The sequence below is a fragment of the Stegodyphus dumicola genome, chromosome 10 (assembly GCF_044657685.1).
Source record: "Stegodyphus dumicola isolate Sdum_Otavi_A_Nest chromosome 10, ASM4465768v1".
NCBI classification, from domain to species: Eukaryota; Metazoa; Arthropoda; class Arachnida; order Araneae; family Eresidae; genus Stegodyphus; species Stegodyphus dumicola.
In genome coordinates, this window is record NC_140777.1 from 59,633,753 (window position 1) to 59,657,991 (window position 24,239).

The following is a 24,239-nucleotide window of genomic DNA, read 5'->3' on the forward strand; positions in this document are numbered from 1 at the left end:
GAAGCTATTTTTCGTCAATTACAGCCGACACGAGATGGTAGCATTGTAATAGTTTTTGTAGAAAAAGTGAACTTTTTTTAACACTAACCTAAAATAGTTACTAGTTGCAGTTAAAAAGAATAATTATAAAATACTTATAGTTAAAATAGTTATGATTAAAAGAAAAAATACACAATGATTTTAAAGAATCCAGCTAATGCAGTTTCACGGGTCCAGCCAGTAATTAATGCAAATATTGCTTAATATCAATAATAATTTATTGCTTTTTAGATAGTTTAGTTTGCAAGTTACTAACAAAAATACTTGAAAGAAAAATTAAATGGTTATGCTTTTTTGAACGACAACGTATTGCCGTGTGGAATTTGAAAATATTTTCAGTTGGATAGTGGCAATACATTCCTCTCAGATCGCTGAGTTTGTTGAGTGAATTCCAAAGACAAATATTTTGCGTTTTGCCGAGTGGCAAGATACTTCTTTTATATCGCTGATTTTTTATTAAATTCAAAGCATAAATATCTTACACTTTACCCAGCGGCAGCACAAAGCTATTAATCTCTGAGTTTTTTTTTTTTTTTTTAAATCCTTAAATTTGCACAAAATACGAAATAAATACATAAAAACTTCGAATCCACAATTCGAGGCTTCTACGTGAACATGCTTGTTTGGTGGATCATTGTGTGTTCGGAATCTGATGGCTCTAGGTGTCGCAGCAGAGTAGCGACCCCTTTCTTTTATTTCACTGTCTTTGATCCTTGATCTTCACTTTCGTGCAGGCCTACGATTTCCTAGAATCTTTACCTGAAATACTTGTCAATGGCCTTCTGTGGTAATTAGGTATGAAATGGTGTTAAAAATACCAACACCCGGAGGCGAGAATCCATTCTTGAATAATCAGGCATTTTTCGTACTTAAAAGCAATTTATGGCAGTAAGATAACAATTCATTGTCCAGTCGTCCATCACATCGGAGGCAGTGAGAAATTCGATAGAGCAATTATTGTAAAGTCCTGGAAGAAGCAATTATTATAGCAACTCGTAAAAGTGTGATTTGTGAAGTTGAACTTAGATATTGGTTGAAATTAGTCATGTGGGCAATAAGCAACTTCGAAATTTAGTTTATCAGTATAATTCAGTAAATACGATAATGATATAAAATAATTAATGATAATAGTAAAATAAACGGCAAAGTCCATTCCCTGTTTACCAGTGCAATAATCAAAGTATTTCAAGCCTGCCTTGTCAGGCAAAATGAGTAATAAACTAATGAAATAAAAAGTTGAAAAAATTATTAAAATACTACATACAATATTTACATCACTTTACACTGTGGTGGATTGATCTAGGTCGCTTAACTACACTCATGTCCATAAATTAAGGATAATGCAAAATCAGGCAAAGGAAGAGTTAAAAGCAAAACAAATTTGACTTATTTGTAAAGCTTATTTATTAAACAAAAGGTAAAGAGCAAAAAAGATGCTATATGTTTGATAATGTTAAAAAAATAGCGATTTTTTCTCCCTGGAGCAAATTACAAAAAAAAAAAAAAAAAAAAAAAAAACCTATTTACAAAAAACCAATATTATATGGTTGGTATGATTGTTAATACATTGCATGTCTTCCAGACGATGCAATACAGTCCGTACAACGTCTAGGCATGCTGAGTATCAAATTATCTATCTGATCTTGGGGGATATTACACCACTCAAAAAGCAATGCTCTCCGAAGTTCCGGTAGACATGTAGGAGGAGTTTCACGGGCTGCAACTCGTCGGCCAAGCATGGCCCACGCGTGCTCAACTGGATTCAAGTCCGGTGAGAATGCTGTCCAGTCCGTACGGGTGATATCCTCCGATTGAAGGCATTCGCTTACGATGTTTGCACGGTGAGGACGGGCGTTGTCATCCATAAACACAAATTGTGCGCCCATGGCGCCCCGAAACAAACGTACATGTTGTTCCAGAATGACGTCCCAACAGATTTGGCTTGGCATGGTTCCAATTTGAACATGCAGGTCAGTTCTGGAACCCAGAATAATTCCACCCCAAACGAACACTCCTGCACCACTGTAACGGTGTCGTTCAATGATGTTTTTTTGGTGGTAACGGGTACCTGGAGCTCTCCATATGAAAGTCCGGCGAGAATCAGACTGCAAGCTAAACCTGGACTCGTCGGAAAACATCACACAAGCCCACTGTTACGGTGTCCACAATGCATGGTCTCTACTCCAGGATAACCGCAGGCGACAGTGAGTTGCAGTAAGTGGAACGCATCTGACAGGTCTACGAGCATATAGACCAATCTGTCCTAAGCGTCTGCACATGGTCTGCCTTGAAATTGTCGTACCAGTGGCTGAAGAGAGCTGACGAGACAGGTCTGAGACTGTGCTCCGCCTGTTTCTTTTGGCAGTAACTGCCAAATACCGGTCCTCATTCGGCGTTGTAACTCTGGGGCGACCTGTGCTGTAACGTCTACTCACATTACCATCATCTTGGAATCGTTGCCAAAGCCTGGAGATGACACTTTGGGCAATTCCAAGTTCGTCTGATACTTCCAGTTGGGTACGCCCACATTCCAGACGGCCGATAATTTTACCACGTAAAAAATCATCAAAATGCGTCCTTTGTGTCATAACTATTCGGTTATTGCACTGAAATGCTTATAAAGCGCCTGCGAACAATTTTACTTCTTTGCCTGTATTCCTTATATATCACTCTCTTACACTCTCGTCATTGTGACGTACCATCGGTGTCATCTGGTTACTTCCTGAAATTTGCATATGATTCTTGAATATGTGTGTAGTGATTTTACAGGTGATATATTTATTTTAGAGTTCGATTTCCGCGTGACTCCGAATTATCCTTAACATGAGTGTACGTTTTCAATTGTACACTCATGTGTACAATTGACATTCAATTGTACACTCATGTGTACAATTGTACACTCATGTGTACAATTGAAAACGTACACTCATGTTAAGGATAATTCGGAGTGTACGTTTTCAATTGTACACTTATGGACATGAGTGTACGTTTTCAATTGTTGGATCATAATTTATTATTTGTTTTAATATTTCATATGGACACATAGATTCTAAAAAATTATGCAGTAATAAGAATTTGGTTATAGATAGGCTGTATTTCCAGATCAGCATGAATTTGTTGATTACTAATATATGGAACGTTTTCAGTAGTACGTAAAATCTTGTTTTGTAGAATATTAAGCTCGTATCTTTGTGTCTTGTTTCCAGTTTCCCAAGCAGGTAAGATGGATCTAATTAATAAAGTATAGAGCATTTTCTTTATTTTTGAGCTGAGCTTTGATTTTCGTCCGATGAATGAGTAATGAATAAATGAAGTAATGAATAATGGCATGAATAAATGAAGGCAGCATTTGCTTTATTAGTAATATGAGTAATATGTTCTTTAAATGATAGAGTTTTATCCACGTAAACACCAAGGTATCCATAGGAATCCGCTACAGGCTCTATTGTGTTATTAAATTTAATTTCAATGTTGACCCGCATACATCTTTTGTATCTTCTTAATAATATATCGCTTATTAAATTTGAAAAATATGCTTTGTAGAATGGCAAGAGAAAGTGTTTAAATTGTGGAGTTTTTAATAAAAAATTCGTTACATTTTCTTGAAAATACGAAATAAATAAAAAGCAAATTCGAATTGGATTACATGTGTTCACAATTTGGGGGTCTAGGTTCTGCCGTTTTTCACACTGCGAGGAACATGCAAGCATACATATATACAGATTCTTCATTATTTAATAGAACAGACTACTCTTATATAAAAATCTAAATACCATCACCCTCTATTTTAAATTAAAATATGTCTACTTGTAGACTTATTTTGCATTTTAGTACCTATTAAAATGAATAATAAATCAAAAAAAGAAGATTGAAGATTTATCATTTTCATGAAGAATAGGAAACTGATTACTCTACCACAATGATGAATAATAATTTTTTTTTTTGCTTTAATATACAGTGTCTTCGTAACCGTTGCTAAAACGAGTAAAATGGAAAGTCCTTATGAATTTATTAATTTTACATAATAAATATTAAACAGATAATCCACAAAATAATCACTTGAAGGGGAAAATAGGGATCTTAAATCTGAGTTAAGAGAACAATAAAATTTTTTTAGACAGCCTTTGTTGAAATCGGCTGATTATTGCGTCATTCGAAGTAAACAAACAAACAAAAAATATGTAAACCATTTTCTGACAGTTGATTTATAAAAGAAACTTTCTTTTAAAAAAGAAACTTTCTTTCTTTTAAATGATTTTAAGGACCTGATTCACACAGAATTCTGCGTCATTCTGTAAAATACTTTTTTTGTCAAAAATGCTTTTTGGAATGCTGTTTTAATCATTCTGAGTGTTATTTTCTTTTATCAAAACTTTTGTGGAACATTCTTTTGATCATTCTGAATGTTATTTTTCTTTATCAAAAATGCTTTTGTAAAACATTCCTTTAAGCGTGCTGAGTGTTATTTTCCTTTACATTTTTTTTTTTTTTTTTTTTTTTTTTTTTTTTTTTTATTGTGTGTGTGTGTGTGTGAAACACTTTTTTAATCATTTTCAGTGTTATTTTTCTTTATCAAAACTTTTGTTGAGGAACATCCTTTTGATCTTTTTGTGCAATATTTTACTTTATTAAAAATATTTTTTGTGGAACACTATTTTAATCATTCTGAGTGTTATTTTTCTTCATCAAAAATTTTATAGTGGAACCCTCTTTTGATCCTTCTATATGCTATTTTTCTTCATTAATTTTTTTGGAACATTTTTTAGTCATTTTGAGCGTTATTTTTCTTTGCCAAAAATTGTATTGTGAAACACTCTTTTGATCGTTCTATGCGTTATTTTATTTTATCAAAATACTTTTTGTAGACTTTTAACCATTCTGAGTTTTAATTTTAATAGAGGACTCTTTTGATCATTCTGAGTGTTATTCATATTTATCAAAAATATTTTGGTGGAACGCACTTTATTCATTCTAAGTGTTATTTTTATGGGGAGGCGGTACCTGTCTTATATTAATTACACAACAGCAACTAAAATTTTCAGCAGGAAAAATCTTCAAACAACTTAAAACAGCAGAAAAAGACTTAAGTGACAACAGAGATGAAGATTTGAGGAAAGAGAGAATAATCTTATAAAAATCGGGCCGTATGCACGTTCTAAAAGCCGCTGATAATTTTTTTAAACTTAACGAAAATTTTTTGACTAAATCTACTTTTATCTAAATTTGAAATTTTATATGCTAAATATCAAAAATGCATAAAAAGTAATAATAATGACGCAAAGGAAAAAACTGCAATTTGCATTTATTTTTTGTCTGAAATTTTAAGGTCTGCAAGAAATTTCTATTGTTACTCAGACTTGCTAGGTGTTCTCACTCTCAATGAACTTCTTAAATATATAATTTCACCTTACTTCTGTTATTAATTCAACTCTGGCTCATAGTAGCCTTATTTACTGCTGATGCTTTCGATCTTTCGAAATTTCAGGCTATTGTTCGTCCGCTTTCGTTCCTCTAATTTCCCTTTCGGGAACTGTCGTCGACTTTGGGTACTCGGAACTTATTCATATGTTCCCCTGGGTCTTTACTAGATAATTGAGCTCAGTTACTCTCAGGTATTGTAATGTTAATGTTATTATACAACGTATATTAATGTTATTGCAACGTATTTTAATTATTGCAACGTATTTTAATTATTGCAACGTATTAATGTTAATGTTATTGCAACGTATTTTTCTTCTAAAGAAGTATTACTGTTATAGTTACTCGTAGGTTATCCATGACTACTTTTAATTGCTTATATTCTTACTATAACTCCGTTCTTCGGAAATTAAATAACTTGCATAATATTCCCCTCACGATTAATTTTCTCCTGTCTTTTAATTATCATTTTCCAGACTAAAAGATTATTTAAAAATCTAATGTGGAAATCATGACTTCTTTGTACACCATATTAAATTATACATATATTTTTCTGCACTTCATTTAAACACATTTCCTCGAATTTCATAACAGATATATTTCTTATTCAATGAATTCAGTTCTCACTTCGTAGCAAGATAAAAATACAGAAAACTCAAAACATCTTCTTTAAAAATCGTAAAATACAGAAAAACCAGAAACACCAAATACCGTTAAAAACAGTTAAAAAACAATTTTTTGCAATTAAAATTCGAGTTTCTACACCAGAACAAGCAATTTGGCCAACAGGCAGAAAGACGAAATTTTAAGCGCACCAAAATTAAGTTAAATTTGCCTTCCCTGGAATAGTAACACTGAAGTTGGTACACCACTTGACATAATTCACTGTCCTACTAAGAGTTTCATATGTTAAAAAATTCTGACTCGTTACGCTTAGCTTCACTTATACTTTACAACTGTTGATAATTCTATAACTATTGCGTGCAGTTTAACTAAACCCATAAAAATCTTAACCTGAACATAAGAACAACATAATTCAATTACTTTTAACGCAAAAAAAGTTACAATTTATCGAAATATAAGAATAAAAAACGGACCTTACCGAGCCGGGAAAAGGGTGGCTATATATATATATGTAATATTTTGGCAGTCGGGCACATGAGTGAAGCTTGGCAATCTGGTCACATCAGAATTCTGGACATTGTTGTGGCTGAGTGTAAGGCGACATCCAATGGCGACACAGAAAGATTTAAATTTATCACTCCATATCTTTATTCAATTTAAACGGCAGATCATTATTCTTTACTAAATAAGATTAATTTTAAATGTATTGCGTCATAGTATTCGAACAAAGGGAGGCAGATGAGAAGAGCAGCAGCATAGGTTTTAACAAGAGTAGAGGGACAAAGCGGTGTTTGACGCAAAATGGCGCGAATTCTTCATTTATAGAAGCGGTTACGTAATATGCTCGAATGTTCTCGAAAGTGTTGGTCTAGGGGGAAGATCCTGAAATTGCGGAAAGTTAATTAGAGGTTGCTTGTTCGCATAGAGCAAAGCCATCGTATTTTTAATATTTTACATACATATGTAATAAGACTGTGCCATTATTGTAATTAGATTACTTGGTGAAAGACAGTTGCAACGGATTGGCGGTGGTTCTCTGCATTATAAACTTGAAGAAACTTTACTGCGTAGTTAGAAAGATGACACTCGAAGAACCCACATAACGGTAAATTCCGCAAATAATTTTACTCCTTCATAACGCACATCATCACTGTGGCTGCACTACGTACCCCTCAATTTTGTACAGTTAACATCTTAAACAATGGACGAAATTAGAAAAGGAAAACTAGCAGCAAAATGACCCAGCGAAAACAAGCAGACGTGAAGAGCGAAGAGAGAGAGTTGCGACGTAATTGACTTTTATACTGGATTACATTTCAAAACACATGACAGTTTAATGTCCAGATGCTGGGTTCAGATTTCATCGATAAGTGCGCTTCAGAAGAGAGATTAGTTAGAAAAAGTATTGCCCTGTTATTTAGAATGGAAACAGGAGTTATAGGGCTAGTACTTGTAGCGTTGCGCGCCTCCAACTTGCACGCAACCAAGAGGTGACTGTTGAAACTGGATAAATGACAGAGTCTTGCTAAGGGTTTAAGTCCCTTTTTATTCAACGTAACAAATTACAAGTGCGTGCTCTTGACGCTCACAAACTACGCCAACTCGGCGGTAAAATAAAAATAATAACCTGAAAAGAAACTAATGACAAGACTCTAAATACGAGGCTCTCTAAAAGTAACTAACCTCACCGCGTTTTACAATACCGCTGCTAATTCAGCAAACTTGAAGATCACTTGAACGATTAACAATTCTTCCAGGCAAGCACACAGGCCGAAACGCGGGGTTCTTCAATTTCTGGCTAACTACCTCCGCGCTCGTGAAGTAGGAACAGCACACCTCGAACTCGTTTCCTTTCTATTTAACTCAGAATACTTACGCTGATAATTTGAATCCTTGCGCGTTCTACTAAAATTTACATACTCTGGCATTGGCAGTTCCAGGGGAAAGTAAGGCTTGACAGGAAAGATAGTTTAAACTTAAAATAAATGTTAGTTAAAATAAATATAAACCCTACATTTGCCGCTGCCAGAATTTGGAAAACTTGGAAGCAGGTCCTACAAACGACCTGTTGTAAGTTTCTATAATTCTAAACTAACTCTCGAGAACCTCGTTTACACAAAAAAAATCTTATGTAACAAATTGTATACTAAATTTCTGTGGATACTTATAAGTCTTTCTTCTTACAGCAACTTTTCCTGGACTTCATCAATCAATCTTGGTCTTTTCCTTCCAGCATCTGGAAGGAATAAGTATCAGTATCTTTCTAAATACATTATAATTTACACTTTCTTGACACAATAAATTTTTGTTTTTAAACGATTCGTTTTCCTTAGTTATTGCTTACTTCACATTCATTCAATATTTCAAGCATTAATTTAACTTTACCCTGACTGTCCACCATGTGTGGTGTCAAACGGGAATATTCGTGTTTTAGTCTTACAACACTTCCCCTAACCACCATGATTTGTTAGAATTCAACGACCAAATAGACACACCTTACTCGACATTCTACAACTCGATGAGCTACTTTAACATTCTTAAAAATTCAAGTGTAGGTGGAGAACCCTACAAAACACATTCATTCTAACTTCCCCCTCATTCATCTTTAAACATGCAGGCTTTCGCTCTAAAGCATGACTTTATCTACAGTTTAATACTTAATTTTTGAATTCATTCCTTTTGAGCATTTTACTTTTAGCATCTAAAATTTTATGCTTCTAGACTAAATTCTACTTTTACATAACATTCAAGTATTTACGTACATTTACAAAATTTTAATACATATGATTTTTACAATTTACCATAAAATGAATAAGAGAAAATAAATTTTTACTTTACTCATTCTTCGCCAAGCTGGCGGCACTGAAACTAAAATTCTTATTAATACAAGAATACGAAGTTATTTTTGTCTTCGGCCAAATTTTGGCTTTAACATAACAGAATTAGTCTTTCAACCAACAGAAAATGCTTGTTCTTAGCTTTTATACTTAAAGAATATAATACTTTTGCCTTAGCTAAATAAAGTAAAACAAAACTAAGTCAACCGAGACATATTGACTTTCGTCAAAACATAGAACTTCGTACTTATGCATAACATTTCGGAACCAAAGAGAAAAAAAAAATTTATAGAAGATTTTAACTTATCTTTGAGTTTTCGATGATTGAAACTCCGTCATTCTTTTCTGGCAATATTGTTCCCAAGTTATAGGTTTCATTGACGTCAATCTTCTCCTTACTGACCTCCGAGTGTCGTCCACATTAGTTTTTCTTTTGCGTCCTCTGCATGCTGGCCTCTTGGCAGAGTAATCGTCGGGTTGTTGTCGTTTCCGTTTTTCCATGGAACGGCTGGTCTTGACGTCCTCCGGTCTGGAGTCCTTCTTGAATTTCTTCTGTTGTTCCTGGTATTTTTGTTCCTCCTGCTGCCGTTTCAGTTTCCGGAACGGCGGCTTTGCTGGCACCTGACTCTCTGGCCCTGGGCGCGTTCTCCTTGATGTACAATTTCTCCTGCGATCCGTTGTAGGTGGTGTTTTGCTCTTTACCACGGTTTCTTTACGCGGTGCATCTGTATTCTTGTTTTTCTTAAATGCTGGAGTTTGAAAGTTTTTCTTTTTTCTTTTTGGTACCGTCGTCCGGGTTGTAGAAGGGCTAGGTCTCCCTTCAGTTCTCTGCTTCTTGGGTGGTGGAACAGTTGTTGTTATTTCTGGACCTTCTACTTCGTTTAGACTTGAGTCCTGCAAGAAACTTTTAAGGATTTCAAAATCATTTGGATTATAGTATCTTTTCACCTGGTCGGGGCTTGCTTTACAGATCTCCCCTCTCTCGTTCTTAAGATATAATACGACTCCTTTGATTTCCTGAATTACATAGGGGCCTTCAAATTTTGGAGCTAGCTTTGCCGTAAAATTGTCTGGGGCACTTGATAAAGAAAATTTCCGCTTCAATACTTTATCCCCAACTTTAAAATCTGCTTCACGGCGTTTTCTATCGTAATATACTTTTTGCTTATTTCTTGCCGTATCCGAGCTTTTAAGCGCCTGGTCAATAAGTTTTTGCACATCTTTCTGTTTAAGTTCTTGCTCTCTTTGTTGCACAAAGAATAATTTATCTAAAGGCGTAATTAACTTTCGGCCTAAAAATAATTCTGCTGGGGTTTTTCCCGTAGTATCGTGATTTGCCGTTCTTAAACCATAAGCTAATTCATTTATGTAGCCATCCCAGCGCTTGTGATGTGTGCTCACGTAACTGCGAATTATTTTTACTATGTTTTTATTCACTCTTTCTGCTATGTTTGCCTGTGGTCTATACGGAACCATTTTGATATGGCGTATGCCAAGTCCATTGCATTTTCAAATATGTGACTAATGAATTGTTTTCCGTTATCGCTAATGACTTTTATCGGTGCATCGTATTTTAAAATGTATCTGTGTAAGAATGCATCTGCGACTGTATTGGCTGACGCGCGTTTAAGTGGAACAATTTCTGTCCATTTTGAAAAATGATCTACTATTACTAAAAGAAAGCGATTTTTATTTAACTCGCTCTGGGGAAAGGGACCAAGAAGATATATGCCTAAAATTTCATTCGGAAATGTAGCGCGAATGCTATTTAAGTACCCGGCCGGGCTGTAATTAATATCATTTATTAACTGACATTGATTGCAGGACCTGACATATGCCGTTACTATTTTGTATAATTGCGGGAAATATACCGCCTCGCGTACCCTTTTTAAAGTCTTTCTGACCCCTAAATGACCCGCTGTTTTCGCGTCGTGTAATTCCTCAAAATGCTTAATCGAAGCGAGGCTGGGATGACTGGTTTGTACTCAAGATTTTCATTTGTTGTTTTCGTATAAAATAATAAATTATCTATTATTTCATAGTTTTCTGCTCTATTTCTTATCGCATCGATATTTGTGCGCTCAAAGCTTTCGGGGTCTTTCAAATATGCATAGATATTTCCAAATTCAGGATATCAGCTTTCAGTTCAGTGTTAATCGTATCTCTAGAATCTAAAATTTTTGAAGTCAACACAGCGCATTTAAGTTCATTTTCTTCATCGTCCAGTTTTATACGAGAAAGTGCGTCAGCTACATTGTTTTCCTTACCCGGTTTATATTTTATTCTGATATTATATTCTTGGAGTTTTAAAGCCCATCTTATTAACCTGGGCGTTAGGTTTTTCCCCGAGTAAAGTCTACCAACAGCCGCATGATCCGAAAAGACTGTTACTGGCGCTTTGCCGAAATAAACTCGAAATTTGTGTACAGCCATTAATACGGCTAATGTTTCTCTTTCTGTAGCTGTATAATTCCTTTGTGTCTGATTTAACGTTTTACTAAAAAATGCCAGAGGATGGGTATTTTTCATAAGAATCGCACCCACCACATAGTCTGACGCATCTGCTGCAATTTCCAGGTTTTCGTCCCCCTCCGGGAATTTTAAAACAGGGGCATTGATGAGCGCTTCTTTTTATCTTTCAAAAGCTGTATTTGCTTCCGCTGTCCACGTAAATTTACCTCTCTTTCTTTTGATTACTAAGAGTGGTTCAACAATATTAGCGAAATCTTTTATGAAAGACCGATTGTAAGAACATAACCCAAGGAAAGAAGAAAGTTTCTTGGCGGTGTTGGGCGGTGAGAAATTCTTGATGGCTTTTATTTTTGAATCTTGCGTTTCTATATCCTTTTGCGAAATTTTATAACCGAGATATTTAAGTTCTTTAGTTGCGAACTTGCATTTTGAGGCGTTAATTGTAAGACCGGCCTCTTTTAATAATTTAAAAACTTGTTCTAGATCATTAATTTGTTGTTCCAACGTACTACTCGTTATAATTATATTATATAGATAAATTAAAGTTGATTTTCCTAGGACAGGCTTTAGAACAATGTCCATAGCTCTCTGGAATGTTGATGGGTTTCTAATTTCGAAGTAGTCTTGAACAGCGGGTAACAATCTTGGTAAGATTATTTCAATAATCTCCGCATCGGGTTTCTTCCCATACAGCATATCCGTCAGCTTAATTTTTCGTAGAATAAAGTCCGTCAATTCTTCTATATCCCGTTGATAGAAACTATACAGTTCGGCTTACAGCCTTACTCGATCTTTCACTATGGGGAAGGCCCTTACTAACGATTTTTTGAAATTTTCAAATGTATATGTCTGGCTTCCAAATTCCCCTAATAAAAATTTGCCTATATTTTTCCACCATAGCGCGGCCTGTCCTCTTAGTGCGGATGTGGCGATAGCAACTTTTTGTCTTTCAGGCACAGGGTAGAGCTGAAAGTGATTTTTTAGGCCTTCTAGAAATATCGCCACCGAATTTTTTCCGTCGAAATTGACGTTTGGCTTGATTGACGCTCTCAAAGTCTGGACCAGGTATCCAAATCCTTCCAATTGGCTTGTCATTTCTTGGTGTTGTCCAGCGGTTTCCATCCAATTTTCGGCCATTTCAGTTCGATAAGTGCTCGGGCGCCAATGTAGCGTTGCGCGCCTCCAACTTGCACGCAACCAAGAGGTGACTGTTGAAACTGGATAAATGACAGAGTCTTGCTAAGGGTTTAAGTCCCTTTTTATTCAACGTAATAAATTACAAGTGCGTGCTCTTGACGCTCACAAACTACGCCAACTCGGCGGTAAAATAAAAATAATAACCTGAAAAGAAACTAATGACAAGACTCTAAATACGAGGCTCTCTAAAAGTAACTAACCTCACCGCGTTTTACAATACCGCTGCTAATTCAGCAAACTTGAAGATCACTTGAACGATTAACAATTCTTCCAGGCAAGCACACAGGCCGAAACGCGGGGTTCTTCAATTTCTGGCTAACTACCTCCGCGCTCGTGAAGTAGGAACAGCACACCTCGAACTCGTTTCCTTTCTATTTAACTCAGAATACTTACGCTGATAATTTGAATCCTTGCGCGTTCTACTAAAATTTACATACTCTGGCATTGGCAGTTCCAGGGGAAAGTAAGGCTTGACAGGAAAGATAGTTTAAACTTAAAATAAATGTTAGTTAAAATAAATATAAACCCTACATACTAATTTAATATGTGAAAAATAGATATTTTACCTATTCCCCCACCACCTCAGGAAGAAAATGGCTGGGTGAGAGAAAAGCTTTTTTAGAGAGAAAATGCTAAAAGGCATTAGCAAATGAAGAGAAGAAATACAAATCCTGAAATTTTGGGCAAAATAATTATTTGCATAATTGCAAAATATAAGCTTTGATAATATTTTAGAGTCATATTAAAATGTTCAGTCCAAAAGTCTTTGTGTTTTACAGTCCACATAATTAGACTTTTCTCAGGGAAGGCTTTGCAATACTTTGCACACAATATCACAATTTTTTGCACACACATTACTTATTTTGAATAATCACAAGAAATTTCAAAATTTTCAAAACATAACTAATTTTCAATATTATAACTTACATTTTAATATTATAAATTTTTCAATATTATAACTTACATTTTAATATTATAAATGTTTCAATATTATAACTTATATTTTAATATCATAAATTTTATAACAGTATTACTAAAATTACGGTTTTTAATGTTATTGTTACATTTCTAATTTTCTTATTTTACACAAAACTAGGAAACCCCACAGCTTTCTCTAATACAAACATTTCCATCTGTTGGACAAATCCACCTAAAATTGAAATCATGTATATCATGAGTGATTAAGGGTTGCTTTGGCAGTTGCTTAAAAGACCTCCGTTCTTTGCTTAAAGGCAACTGGTCTTTTGGAACTGCGCTATACATACTATTTATAAAAAAATTTAACCGCACTGCATTTATATATATAAAAAAGTAATTATATGAAAAAAATATGAAGTGGGAGCCTTCAAAGTTTATATTGTATGAGGAGGGTAAAAGGAACAAATAACAGAGGTAAAACAAGGCCTGCGCTTTGAACCAACACTCTCTCATCATACGTTATCTTTATATGTATTCTTCTTTTTTCTAATATTTTAGCATTTTAATATTCATCATAAAAATACTCTATTCTAAACATTACATATTTCTACATAATATTCAAAACACAATTCTATATCCATTTTTCTGTACCAGTGTTTCAAAATTAACTCATCTATTTTTCATATTTAGCTCATTCTTATAATTTAAAATTTTTAAACAATAATCTCATTTCTAATCATTACTGCAGTAATTTTAATAACATTCCCTAATTAAAGTAATTATAAATCTTTAAATTCATTATTTAATTATGTAAAACATAATTAGGAAAAACTAAATTTTTTGGTATCATAAAATTTTAATCATTTTCGTAAAAATAGTACTATATTTTAAAAATATAAATAGCATTAGATACCTAAATTTCAAAGCAGTACTTAATTAAAATTCACTTACTTCATGATAATGAAAAACGTTTAGGATTACATCATTTACTAAGTAACATTAAATAAACTCACAAAATCAGTAAGTTAAAAATAATATTGGAAATACTGAGTCATTTTTTTAAACAATGTTTCGTGCTTTGGCAAATCAATAGAATTAAATTTCAGGCAACGTCAAAATTGACTATTCTAGATTTTATGTTCTCCCCCTAAGTTCATCTGTTCTCCCAAACTTGAGAAATTTCCATGTTACATAACTCTGCTTGAAAAAGGAAACTAAAAACTAAAATTACCAATCGCAGCTTAGTTATATAGATGTACCTACGTAGTATAAATACTGCGTCTCAATCAATTACGTCACTTATTCTTTTCCTAACCTCTGCCCTGCAAACATTTCCGCGCTGCTATGCTTTCCTGTCTAAGATGCTTCCGTCGTACATTTAAAACCAGTGTACATAAAAATTATCGTGTTTAACTATGATTAGATAAATACTTCGTTTACCAAAGGGATGTGATGTAAATTATCATGGAATAAAATTATATTTCGAAATGGCCACGTCTGGAAGTTGGTTTATGCATCTATCTCTCTAATTATGCACTTAAAACCAAACGCACTTATTGCCAAATTAAAACTTAATTAAACAATTTGACAATGGATCTTTAAATTACTAATTTCAATTACAGCACAACTCCTTCAAGGCATCTGCGGTTTCCCCGCAATATCAGCACTGCTGTAAACTTTTGTCCATTCACTATCCACAACTAAAACAAAGAATTTACCAAACTTATTAAATAGTTCTGCAACTAACTACGCCTCTTCTTTTACTCTTGTTAGCTAAATGACGTCTTTTGCTTGGTTGCTTTTTATTCATTGTTATCAATTTAACACACCATAATCAAAATTGGGGGGGGGTGCAAATTGTTCTCATACTGGTGTGCTGGGCCATGTCATAGAGTAATCAACAAGTAATAGAGATATGTTTGGATTATCAAGTGATTTCGTAATTCTTCAAAAGTTCCTGGCACCTTCTACTACGTAATCTATATTTCAGTGAACTTATAATTTCAAACTACTCACGACTGCAGAATAATGGCTGTCTTCCTGAGTCAGACCCTCATCTAATACCAAATTATCTGCAAGGAATTAAATTTTCAACACATAGATATATGTTTACTTTTGAAATTTCCGATTGCAATAAAAAAGAGGCATAACTAGATGTTATAGTAGTTCCATATACAAAATTGCAACATTCTACGGCAAATCGTTTTTTAGTTACGCGAGATACGTATATTCATCCGTACGTACAAATGTCACGAAAAAAAAGAATGCTTCCTGAATGCATTTTAAAATCTGTTTTAGAAAAAAAAAAAAAAAAAAAAAAGATTCCTTTATTCTGTCCTTACTTCCGTCACGCAAATAAATGATCCAAAGGAATTTTGGAGCGCTCAGAATAGATATTCCCATTGAATTGTGATAACGGAAAACTTTCACGATCACAATATTCCCTTTACTTCGCACAAGGAAGGAAATACGATAATAAGTAACATTTTCTTACTTATTTATTTCTTTCTATTTTGTAATAAACGTGTAAAATTACTCAGTGATTTGACTTTAATTTCGTAAGTACGCTATTACATCTGGTCGTGAAAGATCGGGGAAATTAAAAGTTGAATTTCAGTGGAACAGAAGACTAATTATTCAAAATGTAGTAGACTAGATTTCGTTTTCTTCTCCCACTGGCTTGCAGGAAACATATTCTGCAAATGGAGCGATAACAATTTCCATTTCGTCAGGACACGATATGCCAGTAGCATAAATAATAATACCTTTCTTTAAGGTGTTTAAAAGAATCTTTAAGCTAGAAGAATAAATTGAATAGTTTCACTAAGGCACAAAATGCAAAGAACTTGCGCCATGACTCTCGACCAGTTTTTGAGTTCGAGAACTTTTCTAATCGACGTTACGAAATACTTACATCAACACCCGTCTATTCATTCATTTATTTCTCTAAATTTCTTGCCATTGAAGACAATGAAGCCACGGCTCTCATACGCATTGAAGCGGACAAAGAGTGAATCATCTGCAAGTCTTCTGACCTCTGCCGTGTTTTGTTTAGTTAATGTGTACATATGGCGAAAGAATCATCTACAGGTCTGGAATTATATGACTGCATTTTGGAAGGAAAATGTTAGTGTTGCCAACTACCAAAAAACTAATAATAAAAATAATCTGAAAGGGTTTAGATTTTAACGATCGTTCAAAAGGCTCTTTCAAATCGGACATAAGTTTAGCTTTTCTTACTTACATTGTTAGTTTAAAGCAATAGTCATTTATACAACATACTATATTTGACTACTGCGGATTCAAACTCCCAAACAAACTGCGTAATCGACTACGAAACAAACTACGGTTTTGTTGCCAAAACCCTCGAATCAAAAGCCGTTTTTGTCTTCTTCTCTTTTTTTATTTTTTTTTGTTCTCAGAAATCATAGCCATGGAGGTCGTGAACGTCATTCTGTAAAAACTAAATATTTAATTAGATATATGATTAAATTAAATACCCCTTTATTTCAATCAACACAATTTAAAAGTAAAAAAAAAGTAATATTCTTAAGAACTTTTGCTATCTGTTGCTTTTAAATAGCTTCGTTTGTTAACCCATAACAGACAAGTTCAAACTAAAAGATTAATATCTTACATTTTCCCGCGTGTTAATAGACTCAAGAAAAAGGAAATAACAGAAACTCTTGTCTGGACACTGATAGCCCTTTTGGGCTTAAAACTACTAAGTTTCATCTCACATTACAAGGTATATTTCAGTTAAACATTTGTAGTTCCTAAATATTTATAAAATTATTTTTATCTAGTAAACTATTGTCACAGCTAACAATTATAGGATTTATGAATAAAGTTCGCAGTAAAATACTTGAAGCTTTGTTGTGGAGATTGTATTTTAGAATATAGTAAAAAAAACTCAAAAGGACCGTCATTCCACGTTCTTGTTTCGTTTTTCTTAGCAATAACGTAAATAAAACTGTGAAATACTTCTTTCTTAAAGGGGAATTCTTCCTTATTAATGTCACCGTGATCCTAATTTAGTTGATAATCATAATTTGCATATAAAAATGGTATAACAGAAGATGTTGAAAGGACATGGTGATCTTTTTTTAAATAGTTTATCTAGTTTAGATACTCTCTTCTTTTCAACTTAATTCCGTATGACAATTTAGAATTTAATTATTTTTCACCTCCTTTGACGATCCACCTGACTAGCCCCTATAATAATGTTTCAGGCAAAAAAAATTGCGCCCTTTTAAGAATGTGCGCACTAGGCGGAATCCCTGTCCCGCCTACTGCATACTATTGCATACTTAATTAATCCAGATCAGTGGTCTCAAACTGAAATTGCATGCGGGTCTCATGCACGACATGACAGCAGCTGGCGAGCTAGACTATTTTAACAAAATTTCAAGCATAATCTTAAATAATTAACTAAATTTTTATTTAACTTCAAATTTCACTTAGTAGCAGCTGGCGAGCTAGAAATTTTTAACAAAATTTTAAACAACTAACTACATTTTAATTTAACTTTAAACTTCCCTTACTAACTGTTTATCAAAACACAGATAAACAAAAATTAGAAGAAAAAAATTCAAATTTATCGTACTTCCTATCTGTATCAAATTTCTGTTGGTTACATTTTGTAATTCAAATGTACTACCAGCTAAATAATAAATTTTTGTACTGAAATTTGTTTTAAATAATTCTAATATGTTGAATTAACCATTAAATAACTTACTTATAATACAACCGTGAAATAAACAAATTATGAAGTCTTTCCAAATTTTCAGAGAAAATTTCCCCAGTAGGAGAAAATAGAATAAATGATTACAACCTATTTTCTTTCTTAGTAATTTACGTAATTTTTCTTTTGTCTTGAAAAATAAGTATTTTTCTGACACCTTTTTTTTACGTTTTGTTAAAGACATAGCTTGCAAATTAATCTCTTAATTAAAATCCCAATTATAATTTTATTTACAACTTCAACAAGATAAATTTACCCTCAAACGTTTCGCACAATTTCATGTGATTGGTATTGATGTAACGTTGATCTAACGGCAAGCACAAATAACAGGTTTCACAAGCCATACATTAGTTTGTCACCAGCAATATGATTTGGGTAGCTGTACATCAAGGTTACCAGCAAGTGATTGAGTCAAGGAAAATAAATGTACTAACTCATTAGAGAAAAAAAACGGATACTACCAAAATATAAAAGTTCTACCAACTGCCGACTGGCTAATAAATTAATTAGTCCCACTTTAGTCCAGTCATGTGCCCTGGCATGCAAGCAGTCTAAGTCTATAATCATTTAATTTAACTGACACTGTAAATCTATTCAATCTCTTTTTTTCATTCAGTAGCAACAAACACGCATATAAACACAATCCACAATATTGCTTATATTTAAATTTTAAACTATCATTTTTTGAGATTCTGTGGTTAGGATTTTTTTACTTTCGTGTACGAAGTAAAGGAAGTATCGTATCGCGAAAAATTTAGGGTATCATATTTCGAAGAAAATATCCATCTTGACCGCTCTCGAATCCATTTGAACGATGTTTTTGTGTTACATCTATCCACAGCTACTATATATCTAATAACTTATGTATAAGGATATATAATAATAATAACTTATGTATGTTTATTTATTTATGTATATAGTATGTATGATTGTAGAACTGGCCTGTAACCAAGAGTAAAATGTCTAATTATTAATGTGGAATGTGTATGTACGTGCAACAACGTACGCATGTGCAAAACAAATATTATTGTAATAATTTGTTCCCAGTGTTTAAACCTATGTGCACATAAAATGCACCACGGTAATGTTTAATTATTAATGTGTGATATTTATGTAACAGCTGCAGTGTGTGCATCAGTATACAATTATTGTATTGTAAATTAAAATTATTGTAAAATGTTTAAATATCAGTTTAAAATGCTCAAATTTCAATATACAGCACCAACAAAAGTTTCTATTAAGCTCCAGACGCCTCCCTTCTGGGGCGCCAAAGAATTATCGCATTGTATAGTTGCAAATTCCGGAACGATACCCGAATAGTCCTAGTAAGCCGCCCGGATGTCTGGATTCCGCTCTCACCTGTCACCTGTACGTATGGACAGAATTACTGACTCTTTTCCGAAACAAATTGTAAAATAGATATAAAATGGATTAAAAACAAATATTTTCCAGGACGTCTGTAGATAGGTACGTGTATATATATCTCGTATAGCTTCAGAACGTTGAAATTTTATATATGGGACTGCCGTAACATGTAGATGTCCACCTCCCATTTTGGTTGCAATCGGCAGCACCAAACCAATTATATATATTCGAATTTTTCTTGTACTTATATGTTGGTAAATTGCGCATTTTTTGCTTTAAAAGTAATTGCATTATGTTATTCTTATGTTTCTCTTAAAGTTTTGAGACCTTTAGTTAATCTGTATGCAATTGTTATATAATTATCAACAATTTAAAAGTTTTTAAGTGTTACCGCTTGAGACTGCTGATCTGCAATCATAATGTTGGGCAGAACGTAGTCCAAATCTCACGTACCTGTATGTATGCAATCTAAAGACAAAATATCCGCTCAACTTCGTTTTGAATAGATAGTTATACACATAATACAGATATATTATTGATGGATATATAATTAAGAACATATCAAAAGCTAACTGCTTGTTGCTTAGAATAATTATCATAAAAAAGTATATAATGATTTTAATGAGTACAGCTTTTGTCATTTGATAAAAATACTGAATATTTCTAATTAGACATCTCATGATTTTAATACATATTTATTTAAGTCAATCCCATTATAAAGTAGAAAAAAAGTATTCCTAAGAACTGTGTTTATTGCTTTTAAATCTCTTAGTTTATTACTCGATAACCTTCCAGATTAAATTTGAAAGTATGTTAGATTTTACTGAACGGGAACACGCTGGTAAGTAGAAGATAAAAGTATATTATTTCCGACCGCAGCAATATATTTCTTTGAGTTTATTAATTAAAACTAAAAGTTAAATATCTTATATTTTTCCGAATGGCAGCAGTCTCGTGCCTGGTGTTTTCTTTCGAACAGTGTTGCCACTCCTCGCTTCCAAATCATTGAGTCTATTAATCAAAAATTCATTAATATTTTATAAAATATGAAATAAAAAATAATAAAACAAATTCGAAATTCAAAATTGGGGCTCCCAGGTGCACACGTTCGGGCGGAAGATTACGTATGTTCCAAATGTTATGGCTCTAGGTACCGTCGTTTTTTCACAATTTGAGGAATATACTTACATATATGCATATTCTTCTTTATTTAATTGCTTTAAAAATAAGTCATGGAGACATAACAAGTGTGCCAGCGTATGGTCTAGTAAGCCTATTATCTCTCAGTACTACATAATTGATCATCGATGAGTAATTTACAGTAGAACTGTTAATTGCCTTAGCAAAAAACGTTTCCTAGTCATTTTTGGGTTGCTAGCTTATCAGAGATTTTAAGTCCATACCTGATGAAAATGCGAGCATTAGTGATAATGCAAAGCACCTTATTTTCGAGAATTTGCAGTTTTATTCGTATCTACCAGGATAGGAGCCGCCCAAGCTGATGCCTGATATTCATTATGTATGAAGTTCTTAAAGGTCCAAATAAGATAATTAGCTAATGCAAGAAGTGTTGTTTAGAACGAATCTGGGAACTCGCTGAAATAACAGGACATTTTCAGAGAGTTAACTGAGCTTGCGCAATCAGCCGATTTTATAATAACAAAACTGAAACTATTTTTTTCCAATCAGCTGGGCGTCACCATGTTCAAGGGCGCCTGCAAATAAACGCGGTCAGTCAACTTTCACCTTAGGATTTCCTTTCTAGGTCAGCATACGAATTTCCACTAATTAAAAATGCGAGCGAGATGGGACCGAAGCATTTGGGTCGTGACAGATCCCGCTTGCGATGTGGGACAGTTCGGGGACGCGAGTTTTATTCCCAAGGCCGTCTTCTGCTCACCTACCCAACGAACGACCAGTGAATTTCCTGAAGCGCCGCTTTTCGTTTACTTTCGCAGTCGTGGAAAACATGCTGGATTCGCTGGAATTGCAAGCTTGTGTTCTTCCGCTTTCGTGCTGATTAGTTGAAGTAACTAGTAGGGTAAGTTGGGTTTGAAAAATGTTAAAACGATTTCTGGTTTTGTTAATGTAAATGATTCATCGTGTTTTAAAGTGGCATAGGTACAGATTTTGCTGCTCAGGATGGTCTCTGAATTTGTCGCCCCTATTTTGTATACGAACATGACATGTAGGGAAATAAATTAAAACTCTGCTTTTATTTCTGAAGAAAAACTTTGATTCCAACATTCCATGATTACTATATTATTATTTTGTTTGTTTTTCTAGTTGCACAGCATCGGCGACACTGTTGAGGCCTACTTTAGTGGTCTCAAACTCTGATAGCCCGCAGGCGGCATGTACGATCTGAAAAGAGCTGACGGGCCAGAATTTCTTTTAATAACACCAAAAACAATTTTATTTACAAAATAAAATAATATTCTAAAATTTTAAATTTCACTTACTAAGTATTTTTTTAAAACATACATACATAATAATAATAATCTTGCAAGGGACAAAATTCAAACTTATATTTATTTTCTATCTGAAATCTGAATTTGTTACCTGGAAGACATTTTTATGGTTACAGTTTCTAATTCACATACGTTGACAACTATGTATTAAATTTTCAGATTTATGTTTATTTACAACAGTTCTAAAATGCTTAATTAATCCTTAAATAATTTACTTTAACAGAAATTGTAACAAATATTTCAGAAATAATTCCCAAAGTAGGAGAAAAATTAAGAATGAATAATGGCAATTTAGTCTCTTTCTCTTGTTTATTAAATTGTTCTTCGATGCATAAATAAAAATATACATGTATGCATGTAAATAGTTATAAACTTTTATTTTTTACTACAAGCTTAATCTTTGACGGCGTTTCGATTTTGATAAAATTTGTAGCCTTGGAGAAATGGTATTATAAATTATCTTCATCATCACAGATTTTAGATGCTCATCTTGTAGAGTCATTAGGAATTCTGTGGTAAGAAACACGACAAATGCTCAATGCCCTCTCCGCGACTCGAACCTGGACTTCCCGAATACGCGAGGAGTGTGCCAGCGTTGCACCACGAAAGCATGCAGAAATGAGGGAGAAAATACCTCATGTACTCCCCCTTTTAAAGGGCGACTGGGGATTAAGGGACCCAGTTGCCAAATCCTGATAGTGAAAATCACCATTTATCACCTTTTAGTTCGGGCGCTATTCTTAAGGTTCTTTTTTTATTTTATTTTTATTTTTATTTATTTTTTTTTTATTTTGAAGCAGGAGACTGAAAAATGAGCAATGCCCGCTTCGGGACTCGAACCTGGACCTCTCGAATACGCGCCGAATGTAATCCCGAACAAATAGATTATTTTTAGTGCGAAAATTCGCAACTGATTTAATTTTTCACAAGTATGGTTAAAATTAATTAAAAAATCTATCTCCAAATATAAATCACATATAAATAAGTAACTTCTATTTATAGATTTTTTGATGCGTAATTCACGCTTGTTTTTATTGGTAATTAAAATAATGTAAAGTCGGACTGCAAATAATTGAAATCTCGAAATCTTTGTAACAATGTATTTGCACCAAGTTCCAAAATGAAATGTCTTCGCGGGTCTCATAAATTTAATCTGGGGCTCTTCAGTTTGAGACCACTCGTCTATTGCATTTCTCCATTTGATATTATATAGAAACTTTACAAAGATTTCTGAAATGCAAAATATGCATTTGTAGGCTTTGAATACTTTTAAAATTACTTCTGTATAGATAGCGTTTCTCACAACTACCAGCACTCAACATTTGTGAGGAAAGTCTCCAGTTCAATATTTGAAACTTTGTTCTGGATATTGTATTTTAGAATAAACTCAAGAGGACCGCAGTCTTGCGTTTCCTGTTTCGTTCCCCTTAGCAGTTATGGAAATGAAAATCTGAAATATTCTTCTCTCTTTTTTTTTTTTATCGGCGGATTCTTCTTTATTAATGTTACCGTGATCATGATTTAATTCGTATTCGTATTTTTCTTTCAAAAATTTCGACGGAATATAGACGCTTTTTATTCATAAAATTATGCTTGACGTTGCAGAGATCTACTTGATTTTGCATCTGCTGTTATAAGGTATTTCTCCTGCCTTCTTAGCATGCCTTCGTGTTGTAGTGGTCAGCACACTCGACGCGTATTCGAATGGTCCTTGGTTCGAGTCCTGGCGAAGTCATTGCTCATTTTTCATCTCTTCTGCTTCAAAATAATCTAATGTCTCTACAGTGGCGCCCGAACTAAAAAAAAAGGTAGTGAATGATGCTTCTTCACCACCAAGATTTGGTGATTGCACACTCGACGCGTATTCGAGAGGTCCGATGTTCGAGTTCCGGCGAGGGCATTGATCGTTTTTATCTCTTCTGCTTCGAAATAACCTAATATCTGTACACAGTATAGGAAGATCTCTTCAGTGCGAAATATACATTTGTAGGTCTAAAAAAAACTCTTGCAATAGTAACACTGGTAGCAGTTTTGAGGAAAGTTCGCAAATGTATTACAATATTTAGAGCTTGGTTCTGAAGATTGTACTGAATTTGTTCTGGAGACTGTACTACTGCCAAACTGAAAAACTTCAAAAAGGCCCTTCTAAGTTCC

At 33.7% G+C, this 24,239-nt stretch overlaps 1 protein-coding gene across 4 annotated transcripts in view; it reads left to right on the plus strand.

Moving 5' to 3' along the window:
- Positions 1 to 24,239, plus strand: part of LOC118204865 (prolyl 4-hydroxylase subunit alpha-2-like) — a 202,132-nt gene that overhangs the window by 69,551 nt on the left and 108,342 nt on the right. The window contains exon 1 of one of the 4 annotated variants that reach the window (XM_085824970.1): positions 21,501 to 21,655. The exons of the other annotated variants lie outside the window; for them this stretch is intronic. The gene's annotated coding sequence lies outside the window, so the exon portion shown is untranslated. Of the gene's footprint in view, positions 1 to 21,500; positions 21,656 to 24,239 lie in introns of those variants that run through there. 4 annotated transcript variants of the gene reach the window in all.